Source organism: Natrix helvetica (assembly GCF_964273705.1).
Source record: "Natrix helvetica genome assembly, chromosome: 7".
In the NCBI taxonomy this organism is placed as follows: domain Eukaryota; kingdom Metazoa; phylum Chordata; class Lepidosauria; order Squamata; family Natricidae; genus Natrix; species Natrix helvetica.
Window position 1 is genome coordinate 32,757,142 of NC_138558.1, and position 16,150 is coordinate 32,773,291.

The 16,150-nt window shown below is 34.1% G+C and overlaps 1 long non-coding RNA gene across 1 annotated transcript in view; it reads left to right on the forward strand.

The window, feature by feature from the left end:
* LOC309395076 overlaps nucleotides 1-16,150 on the forward strand; it is an 85,294-nt gene that overhangs the window by 54,307 nt on the left and 14,837 nt on the right. The window contains exon 3 of the long non-coding RNA XR_014175849.1: nucleotides 6,563-6,732. This is a non-coding gene — a long non-coding RNA (uncharacterized lncRNA). The remainder of the gene's footprint in view (nucleotides 1-6,562; nucleotides 6,733-16,150) is intronic.

Consider the following 16,150-nt stretch of genomic DNA (forward strand, 5'->3'; position numbering starts at 1 on the left):
TTAAAGACACATATTTGTACAGAAGGAAATACACATCCTGCATAAAAGACAACACACGGGAGTCACTACATATCCTATGCTGAGGACTGGGAGATTCCCAAGTTTTCAGAGACTTTCTGAACATCATTGCAGTGTGAACTATACAAATCTCTGGGAGACTGCTCTTAGGGACAGATGTTGTGATAGAGAAGACATGTTTATCTGGTCCTGATAATAGTGTTTGATGGAAGGCACCTGGAGGGCATCCATTCATCTTGATCTTACAGGATGAGAGAAACTATCAGAGATGGGTAGTCCCTCATATACCTGGGCCTTTGAAAGGCTTTATATCTTTAGGCTTTATATCTGTTAGGAAGCTTATGATCCTTGAAAGGAGCATAAGCTTCCTAACAGGCAGGAAACAGCCGGTGAAGCTAGACAAAATCACATCTGATACTTGAACAATTAGCACAGGAGCCCCCCAAGGCTGTGTGCTCTTTCCACATCTCTTCTCTCTATGTACCAATGACTGCATCCCAAAAGATCCTTCTGTTAAAGTACTGAGATTTGCAGATGATACAACAGTGATTGGTCTCATTCAAGACAATGATGAATCTGCATACAGATGGGAGGTTGAATAACTAGCCTTGTTGTGCAACCAGAACAATCTTGAACTAAATATACTCAAAACTGTAGAAATGGTGGTATATTTTAGGAGAAATCCTTCTATACTATCACCTCTTACAATACTGGACAACACAGTATCAACAGTAGAGACCTTCAGGTTTCTAGGTTCTATCATATCTCAAGGCTTAAAATAGACACCTAACATCAAAAACTTCATCAAAAAAGCACAGCAAAGAACGTTCTTTCTGCACCAACTCAGAAAGTTCAAATTGCCCAAAGGCCTGCTGATTCTGTTCTACAGAGGAATTATCAAGTCTGTCATCTGCACCTCTACAATTGTCTGGTTTGGTTCTGCAACCCAACAAGACAGACACGGACTTCAGAAAATAATCAGAACTGCAAAAAAAAATATATATATGCTACCAACCTGCCTTCCATTGAGGACCTGCATACTGCGCGAGTCAAAAAGGAGGGCTGTGAAAATATCTACAGACCCCTCACATTTAATTTAAGTTTTGATTTCTAGACCGCCCCCTCTCCCCGAAGGGACATCCTGGACATAAATTGTTTCAACTTCTACCTTCAAAATGATGCTATAGGGCTCTGCACACCAGCACAGCAAGACACAGTTTTTCCCCGAATGCCATCTCTGCTAAACAACTAATTTCCACAACACTGTCAAATTATTTACTAAGACTGTAATACTATTCTTCTTCTCATCCTAGCACCTATCTCTTTCCACTTATGGCTATATCCATGTTGCTTATATCTTTACAACATATATTGTTTTTATTGTTTCCTAGTATGATTTGATTGCTTATTAGTATCCTATGACTATCACTGTGTTGTATCTTATGATTCTTGATGAATATATTTTATTTTTTCCTTATGTGCACTGAGAGCATATGTGTCAAAGACAAATTCCTTGTGTGTTCAATCATACTTGGCCAATAAAGAATTCTATTATCATGTGCAGAAACCAATATCAACTGTACCTAGAATCCAACTGGCAATAAGTGCAACTTAAATAACAATAGCGGGCACATTATTATTGAGCATGTCAAAGTAGTAGCCATTCCAACAGGTCTACAGAAGCAGTCCAGTTCAGATAACATTGCAATTATTCCAGTCATGAGATGTCTATGGCTTGAGGGACAATCTGGAGAGTCTCAAAGTCATTCTGAATATAATTGACCTCAGTACTTCGCCTTTTTGTCTTCAGCAGCATCTTTCACATACTGTTCTGTGCTTTCTTTAGCAAATTGCATAAATTATCAATAGTAGTCACTGTGACAGGGATCCTGGACAATTAGTAGACAATTACTTAAAATATGAGCCTGTAGTGTGCAGCAGCTGCCAAAAAAGCCAACACAGTTAATTTATTTATTTATTTATTTATTAAACTTCTAGACCGCCCCCTCTCCCTGAAGGGACTCGGTTCTAGGCTGCATTAACAGAGAGATACAATCAAGATCATGTGAAGTGTTAATAGCACTTTAAAATGGTAGGACCACACTTGGAATGCTACATCCATTTTTGCATGCCATGATGTAAAAAAAGATGTTGAAACTCTAGAAAGAGTGCAGAGAAAAGCAAGAAAGATGATTATGAGTCTGAAGGCTAAAACATATAAAGAATGGTTGCTGGAATTGGGTATGCCTAGTTTAATGCAGTTTGGCAGTTCAAATCTCTCCGGCTCAAGGTTGTCTCAACTTTCTATCCCTCCAAGGTGAGTAAAATGAGGACCCAGAATGTTGGGGGGGCAATATGCTCACTCTGTAAACTGCTTAGAGAGGGCTGTAAAAGTATTATGAAGCAGTATATAAGTCCAAGTGCTATTGCTATTGCTATTAATAAAAGGAAGGACTAGGGGTGACACAATAGCAATGTTCTAATATCTCAGAGGTTGCCACAAAGAAGAGGCAGTCAAACTATTACCCAAAGCATCTGAAGACAGACATGAAGCAATAGATGAAAACTAAGCAAAGACAGAAGCAACCTAGAACTAAGGAGAAATTTTCTGACAGAATAATTAATCCAGTGGAACTACTTGCCTCCAGAAGTTGTGCTCCAGAAGTGCTCCAACACTGGATGTTTTTAAGAGATCGGACAACCATTTGTCTGAAATGGTATAGGGTTATCTCAACAGGGGTTGGACTAGAAGGCATCCAAGATCCTTTCAACTCTGTTATTCTGTTCCTAAATTTAGATAATTTTATTTCATTATCAAATAGGTGGATACATAATTATTAACAGTTTTTAAATATTAAATTAATTTAATTACATTCAGAGGTGGATTGAAATTTAGATTGTATTTAGATACACCTTAGCATTGCTGAATGGTTTTGTGTACACAATTTGCCAGCCCAGCATGCCTCAAGGTGAAATCACATAGGATGCTATAAAGCAGTCATTGCACTTTAATGCAGCACCCTAACTCATTTACATCAATTCTATTCTCAAGTCTTGGAATTAACAACATCAATATTCCATACACATATAGAAAAAGGATGACTAGAACAAGAGATAGCAACTAAACATAAGTGAATAAAGGAATAATGAACTTCCCATATAGCCAACAAAATGCCTTTTGTATAGCATTACATTTTGCAACATGTTCTTGCTAATAGAACCAGTTACTAAATGAAATCTAGAATGACATTAAAACTGAAATTGTTAAAATGAATAAGTTCAGCATATGATTGAATGTTCCTTATTGAAATATGTTTACTGCCTTTATGAAAATTGCCTTTCATTTTAATATGAAATGCTTATGCAGAATCCTAATGCTTTCATTCTAATGAAAAAAAGTGTCACACCATTGCAAGAAAACTTATTTCCCTTTTATATGTGTTTGAAAATATGTACAAAAAGGTGGAACTCATGTTGCAATTGCATTATGCTGTTTATATAATTTGGTTCCTTTGACCTTCCCTACCAGCACCATAGATTATTTCATGAGCTTTGTAACATTTTGTGGATTATTCTTGAGTTTGCTCTTTTCTCAATGCCAATAAAAGTAAATCTTTGGTTTAAACTTAGTGTATCTATAGACATAGCCAACAATTTCTTGGCAACAATATGCAAACAATTTACTTTATTCCATGTTTTTAATTTCTTAGCCTAAACTATAGTTTTGGATTCCCTTGGTCTCCTTTACAAGACTAACTAGACCACTCATATATAGTTTTAGAACTCAGGGATCATTTTGATATTGGTATCACATAAGTCAGATTTTACCAAGAGGTAATATGATGTCTTACATGAATAAAAACAAATAAACATAACATTACCTAACTTCTTTTAGTTCTAATGTCTTCAGTTGTCTGCATAGCAAGGAAATTAAATTGAGGTCCTCAGCAGCACATTATAAAGGGGAGTTCTGACATAATGGTGGCATAATAAGGATGTATACTTTAGGTCAGTGGTGGGATTCAGCCAGTTCCCACCTATTTTGGAGAACCGGTTTTTGGAAGAAATCTCATTTTGTTTTTTCCCCGCTTTGCAGGGCTAATCCTGTAAGGAAGGCAGGAAAGAAACATTCTGGTGTTGTTTCTAGCCTAATCTTTATTGCCCAGCTTACAGAAACTGCCTCTCCAGTTAACCCTGATTACATTGTAACAGTTAAGGCAAAGTGCCCATGGACATGACTGACGTTGAGTTGGCCACACCCACCCAGACACATGACCACCAAACCACACCTACCAAGCTAGTCATTAGGGCAAAGAACCGGTTGTTAAATTATTTGAATGCTATTTTAACCTATTTTAACCTATTTTAACCTATAAAGTATAACACCCACTGCTCTTACAACTAGATGATCTTTGTAATACTAGCTGAAGAATAGTTGCATTGGTTATTAGATTCAATCAATGTTCTGTCTATACAATATGAATATGCTATGAGAGTTGACATTCATGCCATCCATCACTCTTTCCCCATAGTATAATTGTAATATGAACAGAGTACCATGACCTGGTCAAAAAGACCAGCTTTTCCATTACTCATATTGTAATTATCACTATTGGAAATGCAACAGGCCTAAATATGACACGTACAATTATACAAGTCTGAAGTCACTAAGACCATTTGGAGATGGATATTAGAGTAGATTAACACAGGGGTTCCCAACCCTACAGGCCATAGCCCACTACCAATCCTTGAGTACTTTGGAACCAGGCCACAGAAGTGGCAGGTGAGCGTGTGTGCTCCATTTGTGCAAGTGGTGGGCATGTGTGCCCATAACTTGTGTAGAACCCCCCTTTGCTCCTCCCCACTTGCTGATCTTCAAAGCTGGAAAGATTGGGGAACTCTGACGTAACATAATAAAATGTTAAGTCAGAGTTCCCCAATCTTTCCAGCTTTGAAGATTTTATTATAAGAGGTTACATTGCCCAATCAGTCTCTAAAATGTACAAGAGTGTTGCCTAAAGCAATAAGTTTCCTCTATTACACATAGGTAAGCATTTCTTATGAACATATTCAAGCTTTAAACACTCTCACCCCAAAAGTATTTCCAAATAAATATGAAAAGGAACTGTAATTATTTTCAGTGAACCTGTTTTTCATAAATATCTATGGATACTTGATAGGTCTGTCCTATCTTAATTCATGCAAATGAAATTGGGATGGAATTTTCTAGAAAAGCGGCTGTTAGGATTTAGTGTGCATAATTTCTCCTGAGAGATTAGAAACCATTAGTCATAAAAATAGATATAATTTATTGTCAGTGGTCTGGAAGTTAATACAGTTTGTCCTTGGACAGCGTTATCTTCTATTTCAGTTGATGCAATATTTTTTTTTCTATACAGTGAAATAAATACAATAATATAAACCAAGGTTCTCAAGGGAAAAATGAACTGCTCTTTCATTTATAATGTTGCTTCTTAACAAAACCTTCAAGGTTTTTTTTTTTTTTGAGATGATAGAAAAAGGCTTTGCTTCTCCCTTTAATGAAACTCTGTTTCAAAGGCAAACACAGTGAGCAACTAAATTGTAACTCAGTAAGTTGTTTTATTAAGATACAGTGGCACACTCTCATTTCAGAAATGAATGGAGAATCTATGAATAAATCAATTCAAAATGCATGCTTCAAATATACAGTCATATTTACATGATAATTTTACAGTGATATGTAGAAGTTCTACAAATGTAGGTTTCAAATAACAGGAAAAGTAACACTTTAGAAACATTTTGCAAGCATTTCCATTTTGCACCTGGTGTAAACATGGTTCTATACTGCAATGCAGAAGTTGTGAAAATACTGTAAGTTGCTTAAGAAATTATTTCATAGGCTTGGATGTTTTTATAACTTATATTTACCCATAGATTATTTTCACATAACTTGAAAATGAACATGTAGCTCAGCTATGTATTTCTTTTTTCTTTTTGTCTCTGCTCTACTATTAGGGTAACTCCCATCTATATTCTGTGTAAATAGTTAATTCATTGAAATTTTGCTAAAGGAATTATTTAGTAGTTGCTATGAACTGTAGGAAACATTCACATTTCTACACCATGAAAAGAATAAGCATAATTTTGTAGGGCTGATCACTAAGTAAAAATATTCCTTATGTTGTTGAAAGTCTTGAAAATTTTCTTCTGGAGATCTTTAGAATAATTCAATGAAGCTTCCATTAAAAATAAACTGATTAAAATTAAAAACATAATACTATGTTAGAATGATTGAGGAGAAATTGAATAACAACATAGGGATTAAAATTCAATTAAATTAATTTCAATTAAATTTGCATATTTGTGTGGTGTTTATCATCTGTCTGTCTGTCTGTCTGTCTGTCTGTCTGTCTGTCTGTCTGTCTGTCTGTCTATTATCTCCCTTCTTGCTCACTTGTCTCTTTTTGTCCTTTATTTATCCAGGATATACATAATTACAGTGATATTTAAAGAAACCATTATTCCACATTGTGTCCCATTGTACTTTTTGATCTTATTCCAGGATGAAGATTTCTACTAATCCAGACAGATACAGATTTGAATAGAACCCAAGCAATAGAAAGATTTTGCCTCAGCCACATCTACATGTTTTTTTGCTCCTTCCATCAAAGGCTACGACAGGACCAGACAAAATTCTATAAGTAACAACCTGGCACACAGATGGTATCAAAGGTAACAACCCAGATTCCCAAAATATTTTTCTATTTAGACAGACTTCTTGGAAAAGGTGGGGTACATCTCATGAAAGCTGAATATATTTAAAATATATTCAATATATTTCAAACCTAATTTTGGAGCTAAAATTTAACCATATGGAAAAGGAGAAAGAGTCCTGAAAAAGTATTGAAGTATTGAAAAAAGTATTGGGAACAGGACTTGAAAGGATGTAAAGGGAAAAAAAGACAGCTAATAATGACTACATAGAGAAAAGAATGCATTAAGCTATGGCCTAAGCAATGATTCTATACATGTTTTGATTGGGGAACAAACCTGAAGAACTACAAGTTTTAAAGCAGGAAAGCAAATACAGATAGTTCTCATTTAGCAACCACAATTGGAACTGATGACTTAGTTTCTAAGTGGAAAATCAAGCAAATACCACTGTGATTACAATTTTACTTCAAACCCCTCCCCCCATTCCCCATCTTTTGGAATGCTCACTTTGGCACTGGGATAATCAGCCAGAAAGAATTAAGGTTTCAATTTACATTCATTGGAAAGAAAGGGATTATAAGAGAAGAAGTAGGTGTAGAATGAGAAATGTGATCAAAGAAATGTGCTAGTGCTTACTATTTGCCTACTGTGCTGGTGGCTTGGAGTCTCAGCCACTAAGGAGACAAAGAAAAGGTAAAGGGCTGAAAGTAATTAAAGTCTTATAAGTTACAGGCAGCAGCTGCAAGGTGGATAATTAAAATCACAGAGCACCATATCAATTTATGGTTAGCATCTTTTCCGGAAACACTGCTATGTTGACTGAATCAGTTTAGAAAGTGATTGCTTGTTTAAACTCTGCCTGGGGAAAAATAGTTTGGGCATAGAGCAAATGTACTAACTGGCTGTAACAGTGAACATGTGACTGTGAGATAGACATTGCAAAAGATGAAAATGTGGGGATTGGTCACAAAGTTACTTTTACATCATTGCTGTAACTTTGGCAGCTGTCTTCAGCAGTCTTTAGTGAGATTTAGCAGTTGCTCATCTAGCTAGAAGGAAGTGATAAAGTCTTGATTCAAGTATTGTGTTGTTTTAGCATATTTATGATTTGGATGAATATTAGAAAATATTACCAAGTTTTCAGGCTACACACAGGCAGCTAATACTCCAAAAGTCAGTATTAGATTGAAGGGGAACTTTGGAAGCTGAAACAACATGCAGCAACCATCAAAATTAAATGCATCAGGCACAAAATGTTTCACTTCAGTAGGAAACATCAAAGACGTGAAAATTGCATCCAGGACAACTTATGGGGAAGCAGTATATGAGAAAAAGATCTGTTATCAAAGTGATGTGGTTTATTCTGGCCATGGCATTTTAGGACATGGATAAACTAAAATGCATCCAAAGGACAGCAACCAAAATGATAATGGCATTAAAGGAACAGCTTACAAGGACAATTTGGAGATATTAGATATGTTTAGACTTAGAGAAGAACAAGTTGGCAGAACACCATAAAATAGCAACAGTCATGTGGAAGACTGGTTCAGCGTTGTTCCAGAAGACAAGAAATAATAGTTTAAAGTACAAGGGGAAAAAAATCAGGAAAGCATTTTCTAATATGGTAATAAGAACTAGTGAGACAGACTACTGCCTCAGAAATGATGGATTCTTATTTTTGGAAGTGTTTAAACAGAATATGTCTAACCATCTGTTGGAGATACTGTAGTAATGAATTCTTGTGGTAGACAAAGTGTACTAGATTATTTTGAAGATCTCCTTCAATCCTAACAATCTATGATTTGATAGCTATATTAGCATATATTAGATAGCTGAAAAAGGGATAACTTCATGTAACATGTATCTGAATCCTATCTACAGATTTGGGGATGCCATTTTACAGTTACTGGCTTACAAGCAAGTTATTACATAAAATATAGATGAGAAGATATGAACCTAGGACCTGTTTATGATAAAATACTGAAACAGGGCCTACAAACAGAAATAGATATAACAAGGGTAATCATAAAAGACAAGAGCACCATAGAAGAATTTAAAATATAGACTTTAGAAAACTTGCATTTGCCTTGTAGTTTATTTTTTAGAACAATACATTAATAGTATAGATGGTTTGCAGACATATTTGTATGGATATGTATGACAAATAAAACGTGTGTGTGTGTATACACACACGTGCACGCACACACACCTACACACCTCCTTTTATGGACAAATAACAGAAGTCATAGCTGAGTAATGCTATAATAGCAGGACAAGCCAATTGTACCTGGAAAATCAGGTACAATACAAGAGGAAATATATATATATAAAATTAAAACAGTGGAAAAGAAATGTGCATGATGAAATGCTTAAAACAAGGGCTAAAGTATTCAGTGCTTCAGCTGTTTCTGAAATGATCTCAGCACTACTAATTTACAATCTTCTCTCCGACGTGATTCAGTCATGAGGAACATTTTAATACAAGAGACAACAGGACTGAAGCTGATCTTTCTGCTACAGATGCAGTAACAAGATTTTATTTTTACTTTTACTTATTGAGAATAAAGAAATTAATGTAATAAATCTCAGTGCTAAGTCTGTTTGCAGTGAAACCTCCGCTGAGTTTTACTCAAATAAGGAAATTATTGTAGGATTGAACAGCTCTTTTTGTGAGAAGCAAAGCTATTGAAATAGAAAGTAGAAGTATTTATATAGCATTTAGTTTCACGGACAAGTGAGTATTCAAGTTGTTTTATAAGACAGAAGTTTTGCAGCTCTATGGATTTATTTCTTTGGTATTTGCCATTAGTTTTAATAGAGGGCTTCATTTAAAAATATGAGAGTAAAGCTCAAAGCCATTTTGTCAAACTTTTGATTACCATTTTTAAACAATTACATAATAAACAATATAAATACTCAATGTGATTTATTGCTATTATTCTTGTTTGGGACTGTTAGCTGAATTTATTTTAGGAAGTTAATGGACTTCCAGGAATAGTTTGGTATCTTTTTCTTCCTCATTAAAGATGCTGACTACACCTAGGAATCCTTTTAGTCATATTTGGATTTCCTTCAGTCTAAGTTGATATAAAATGTCTCATACATTGGATCAATATCAGAAAAAAAGGCAATAGATCAGCAGTAGAGTCTCAAGTGGGGATGCATATTTAATTTTACGTGAAAGAAAACTGTGCACATATTACTATGCACTGGCCAGTTGGCTTTAAGGAAGCTTTGCCTGACTTGGTCCTGGTTGCTAAGAAGGGGAAAAAAACCAACTTGACAGCTTGAAAACAACACAGGAGAAAAGCTGTATTATTTATATAACACTTGATTTAACTTGTACTAGGTTTAGTAAGTTTAGCAATGACGATAACATTTATGTTTATAGCTATATTACAATGGTCTTTTCACTGAAGCCTTAGTAATAATAGTTTCAATTACCAGAGTAGTCGTGATACCTCTTATTCTAGTTTGTTTGATTTAGCTTAATTTTTTCTTTTCTTTTCTTTCCATGTTTTATATTGGCTAAGTCTGCTGTACTCTGCTTTGATCAGGGTTTATTTGGAGTATTATATTCAAACCAATTTTAAAAAAATATTGATAATTAGTACCTAGTCTAGATAAGTGCTGGAAATGGTAAAAGGACTTTGAAGGAATGGTTTACCTAAGTACTGTACTGTACAGACATAGATACTGCATGTTTAGCTTGCAGATGATAAAATTGAGAGATCTTAGGGTATCTGAAGGATTGTCTCACTACACATAATTCAGACTTACTCTGATATAGAGAGTAAGATTAGAACTAATGAGCTGGACTCTTAAGAATGTAGATATAGATTGTACATTAGGAAGAACCTCTTGACAGTAAGAGCTGTCAATCAATAGAATAGGTTATCATATGGAATGGTTTCTTCCTCTCCACTAGATGTTTTAAAACATAGGCTTGGATAATCATCTATTATTTAGTGTGGTTAGGTGTGTAGGGATTGATGAGACCCCTTAGGTCCTTTCCAATGTATAATTCTATGATATAATACTTTAAGTTTATGTGAACTGAAACCCTCCATGACTTGGAGTATGACTTGCAGTATGAATGGGGGTGGGATTTATTTCTCCAGAAAACATTCTTGGATAGAGGAAACAGATCTTGTTGGACTTAACTTGCTTTTAAATATGTTGTTTAAATACCCTGAGTGTGCTCGTAGCCCATTAGTAGGAATTCCTCCTTGTAGAGACCAAAATGTTGGAGTTTTACAAAATCATTCTAATCCATGTTGATGTATAATAATCCTCCTTAAGAAAATAGCTCAAATATATGGGAAAGAACAGTAATTTCAGCCAGTGTTTCTGATGCAAGTCCATGTCCCTATTTCAAATGTAGACAGCCCTGTCAGCCTCAGACAGCCCTGTCTGGAACACAGGGGCTACCTGAAGTATAGCCCTTCCTTCGTCTCACGGTTTTTGACTTTTTTCCTTCACAAAGTGTATTTGATATGAGGTCCACATTTTTCTTATATACAGAGTCCATTCCTAATAAACATGATCTTGTATGATCTCTCTGTATCAACCGGTTCTCTCATATGTAGCTTGACTTTTTAAAAAACCTATTAAATTGAATAAAATATTTGGGCCAAACTGTTTTGAGGTATTTTTAGTCACAGTTTTTAGTAATGTGGTACATTTGAGGAACATGCCATATTTGAAATCTGTAGCAAATTCAAGTCTGCGACAGAGTTCAGGGTGTACAATAAACTGACATAGTATATTCACAAGACTTTTCCACGTTGTTACTGTTTTAAATTTTATGTTTTATATTGATTGCTATTATATAATGTTCTTATGATATGTTCTTAAGTTTTTGATAATTATAAGCTGTCCAGAGCTTAAACAGATATGCAGGAAGTCATTGAGATTTAACTGTATAGTTAGAAAAATATGAAAGCATGTGCAAATATGTGATTGAAATGTCAGATAGAGGAAAATAGAGGGAAAAAACCAAGATTCTATAGCCAAAATCACAACCTTGACGTGTACAAGTGTTTTTTGCATCTCCTTTATATCCCCAGGGACAAAAACAAGAATTGCTCATCAACATTCATTGAGAAAATATAGTTATTAATTCAGTGTGACTATCCAGAACTAAAACTCTAAATGGAGAAGAAGAAAAAAATTGAATTTAGCAGATAGAATTATCTGATGAAACCGAATAAAGAGGATATTCAAAAACCTCCAACTGTAAAATTATGTTATTCACTACTAGAAGATCTAAAGATGGTTGCATACCTGATGATCACAAAAGGAGATTACAGAAAATAATTAAATTAAGATGAATCAGTAATTATTTTGAGTTCTTTCTTATGAAAGTTAATAATATCCAATATGGAGAACACAACATACTGGTTGCTAAAAGCATATTTAGCAAAAAGGATTTTTGACCCTTTTTGTTTATAAGAAAAATAATGTTAAATTCTTTGATCCAATTTATCCATTGTAACAGACTGAGAGGGTTTTATAATACATGGGTATGAAAAGAAAGATAGTTAAGTGATAGAAAATATGAAGGCTGAATTAATGTGCTAATAATTTGATCAGATAAATCAAATTAGTCATGTTAGAAATTAGCATGAAAATGATTGATAATAAACCATTATTTGAGAAGAAAGCAGTCTTTGTACGTATTGCAAATATTTATAAATATTGATTATGCAGGAAAAAACAAATAACACACATCCTCCATCTCAGCAAAGGACTGCAACGGTATGGAAACCCTCCCACTCCCAATCTTCCTTGAAAATAGTTTTGCATCAACAGTTTTCTACCTGGAGGCTTTTCTCAGAAGGAATGAAAAAAAATGTTTCTTTGAGATAGTGGCTTTATGTATACCAACTACTGAAATTTACTAACACCAGCCTGTTTTCTAAAGCTTTAGTTTTTATGTTAAAAGGTTGAAAAATGTTTTGATTTGTACCTGAAAAGTGGTTTGACCTTGAATTTATGTTGACATTTTAAGTGAAACTTTTGTGTAATTAAAATTTCCAGTTCAAATATTATTTTGGGGGGCTGTGCATACGTGTCATCTCTATTAATCCAAGGGATAACCTGCATAGATATATGAACATTATGGTCTTGCTTTGTGGACCTATTTAGTTACAGTGAATGACATTGGGAAGTTAGCATTTTTCCATTCCTGTGCGGGTGGGGCAGGGGGACAGAGGTTGCAATGGTTTCCAGTTATTTTCTAAATCACTTTCTATACTTTGTTCTTTAGGTCTTCTTAGAGAAGCTCTGAAGAGCACCTTTGGCACTTCTTGTAATGACTATGTAACCATGTGATGCTCTATGTCCATAAGCCCCTGAATAAATGTAACTGAGCTGTAAAGTGATATACTGATTTTTAGAAAAATGAAAAACACCTATTATTTTTTATAATTTAGCTATTATGGTTGAAAATCTGTCTACTAAACCAAGCAGATGGGTAAATATATCCATGTCTATCCGTTTTTTAATGACACTGTAATCCCTTGCAATGGGGTGACTGAATAGAGCTGAGCATTTATTGACTGCCTGCCCCTTCTGTTGCCTACACAGAGTTCACAGCAGATATTTTTTCTTTGTGCCCAGAGAGAGAACTATCTGCCTCTATCTAGGATCAAACTCACAGCCTTCTGATTGTGAGCGAAGAGGTCCACTTCTAGGCCATCACGCCATTCATTCATGTCTATCCTTAATCAGTTATAAATTTTATAACTAAAATCTAAATAAGCAAATTTTCTATGCTACCCAGAATGCATTGAGTTGAGCGATTAATAAAGTGAAATATGTAAATAAATAAATGAATGCCTAGTCGGTTAACAATAAAAAAAAGTTTGCTGCAGTAACTAATGTTAGCCTAGTGGTCCATTTTAGATTTTATTATTCCAGGTACTGATTTCAAGAAAATTTGTTGCTTTTCCATGTCTTACTATTCTCTTATCATTTGGGAATTCTCAAAGCTGGCCACTTGGACCTCAGTTTTGAATTCATAGCTTCACAACTTGTCAGTTGTCAGTCAACTACAAATACAAAACAAAATACCACAAATCGTAATTTGCTTTTTGAATGTTTGCAGAAAAAACTGGGAACAAAGATGTTTCTTTCCTCTTTTTGTATGTGTGCAATAAATATGTACGTTTACACTGAGAAGACTTCCAGCTACAAAACAGGCATTTACCCATACAATCAAAATGATTTGTCTGTGACAGATTTATCAAGATAATAAGATTTACAGCAGACAAATCAATATAACTTTTGTTTTCTAACCTAACCTGAATACATTCAATATAGCCATGAAAATTTTATAGTGTTTCCCAAAAATGATTTGGAGTGCACATTTGAAACCTGTGTACAACTCCTTAAATTAAAGTAACAACATGTTGTCAGTGGACCACACAATTTTCCTTTCATTGCCACTTAATCCTGGGAAAAGTTATGATTGTTTCTAGTTTTGCAGGTAAATACTCCTATAGTTTTTAGAGTAATTTTTGTAGATTGGATTTGTAATACTACATTGTCCTAGCAACCATCAACAGTGAAGATGTGACTTTTTATTTTGTATCTTTAATCCACTCTATTCATAACTAGGATAGCTGTGAAATAGTAGGAAGGTCAAGATATGCTCTACTCCTAATAATTTAAGACTATGTCTTCAGTATGGTGATGGTAAAAGTGCCTTTTGCTTAAGGCTAGTGGTATCAGGGACATTGATCACTGATTTCATTCCAAGAAAATCTATTTATTTACACTAATGGGATCAGCTATGCTATGAGAGGAATATGTTCATTAAATTTACCTACCGGTAATCAGCAATTCATGAGACAGTACGAAAGATCAATCAATGTAACTCTTTATTGGTTATATTTTTCCAATTTTTGCAGTGTAGTTCTACAATCTAAGGAAAATAAGTCCCCAGACACATATAATACTGAAATAATATATAAAACAAATCACTTTAGGGAAAATTGCTGGCAAAAGGGATATATTAGAAAAGTGAAAACTGCATATATAATATAAACAAAGAAATATATACAAAGATGCAATTTACAAAATTATAAATTGAGAATGAATCAGAACAAATTGATTGGAAAATAAAATACTCACTATAGCCCATCATGGCAGGTGTATTAATCTCACATTCGTAATAATTTTACAAGATCTTGTAAGCTGTACTTTTCATTAAACTTTTTATCCAGGCATACATACTTAGAGATGAACTAAATTCCAACTTTTTATCTTACTCCCAATGTTGAGTCATAGGAACTTTCTTAATACAAGAACTGCCACTCTTAGCAAGATTATTTATTTTTGAGCAACTCCTCCCCTGTTATTTCAGGGTTTGGAGCATACACTATCAATGAGCAGTAACAAAATATATAGTAACAATGAAGAATAGTTTGGCTGTCCTATCTTGAAAATGCTGGTAGTTGCAATTTGCAGTATATAACATTGTTGGATTGCACTCTATAACATAATTTGCTTTGATTTTCAGGTTTGTCATAAATTCTGCAAACAATAAAAGACTGAAAATAAAATAGAAACACTTCAGGATGAATAAAAACATTTGTTGCGCAATAGATGATATACTTTTTGCTAAAGGAAAAAATAACATGCATGAAATGTCTGCCACAAAGAATTTATGCATTTTGAAAACAAACTAAAAACCATTATACCCAATGGAAAACACTGAAATTTTATGATTATTATTCTTATGTTGGAACACCTTGGGGTTTGAAAGGTTTCAAATAGGATGTCAAAACTCATTTGTAACATGAAAAAATCTCATTTTTATTCTTTGCACAAAAAGCATAAACATGATTATGTATGCCACTGTTTTCATTTCAGAAAAGAGAGAAATGGCATGCTTTGCTTTAGTTAAAAAACCATATATTATATCTGGATAGAATAAGTATATCTTTAAACTCTAAATGCAAATGAATGTTCAGAAAAACACCAGTGAATGCAAATTGGAATGGTGTTGATTGTTAAATCAATTCATTGCACACTTTTATTTGGGTGAGATTAATTTGTGTATAACTAGTTGTTTGGTCATTAAAACATTTTAGTTCACTTTAATGTCACAGACTCTGGATGCTTCAGTACAAACAGAAGACACCAATAAAGGATAAAATTCAAATTTATTTTTAAAATTATGAATGAATAAAAGGGATAGTATTGAGGTTAGTTAGGGTAATTGAAAGAAAAGAGAGTTACTTGAGAAATATTAAAAAAAATCTTTGAATTAATGGGGAGGCAGGTATCTGAAACAGCCAACTCTATTAAAAGTGAACTGGTTGCATTTGAAGAGAAAATGGAAAAATGTTTTCTAAAGAGGAGTTATAAAAATATGAAGAATCTATATGGCACCTTAGAGGAAGCATTAAGCAAGGATATGTTATAC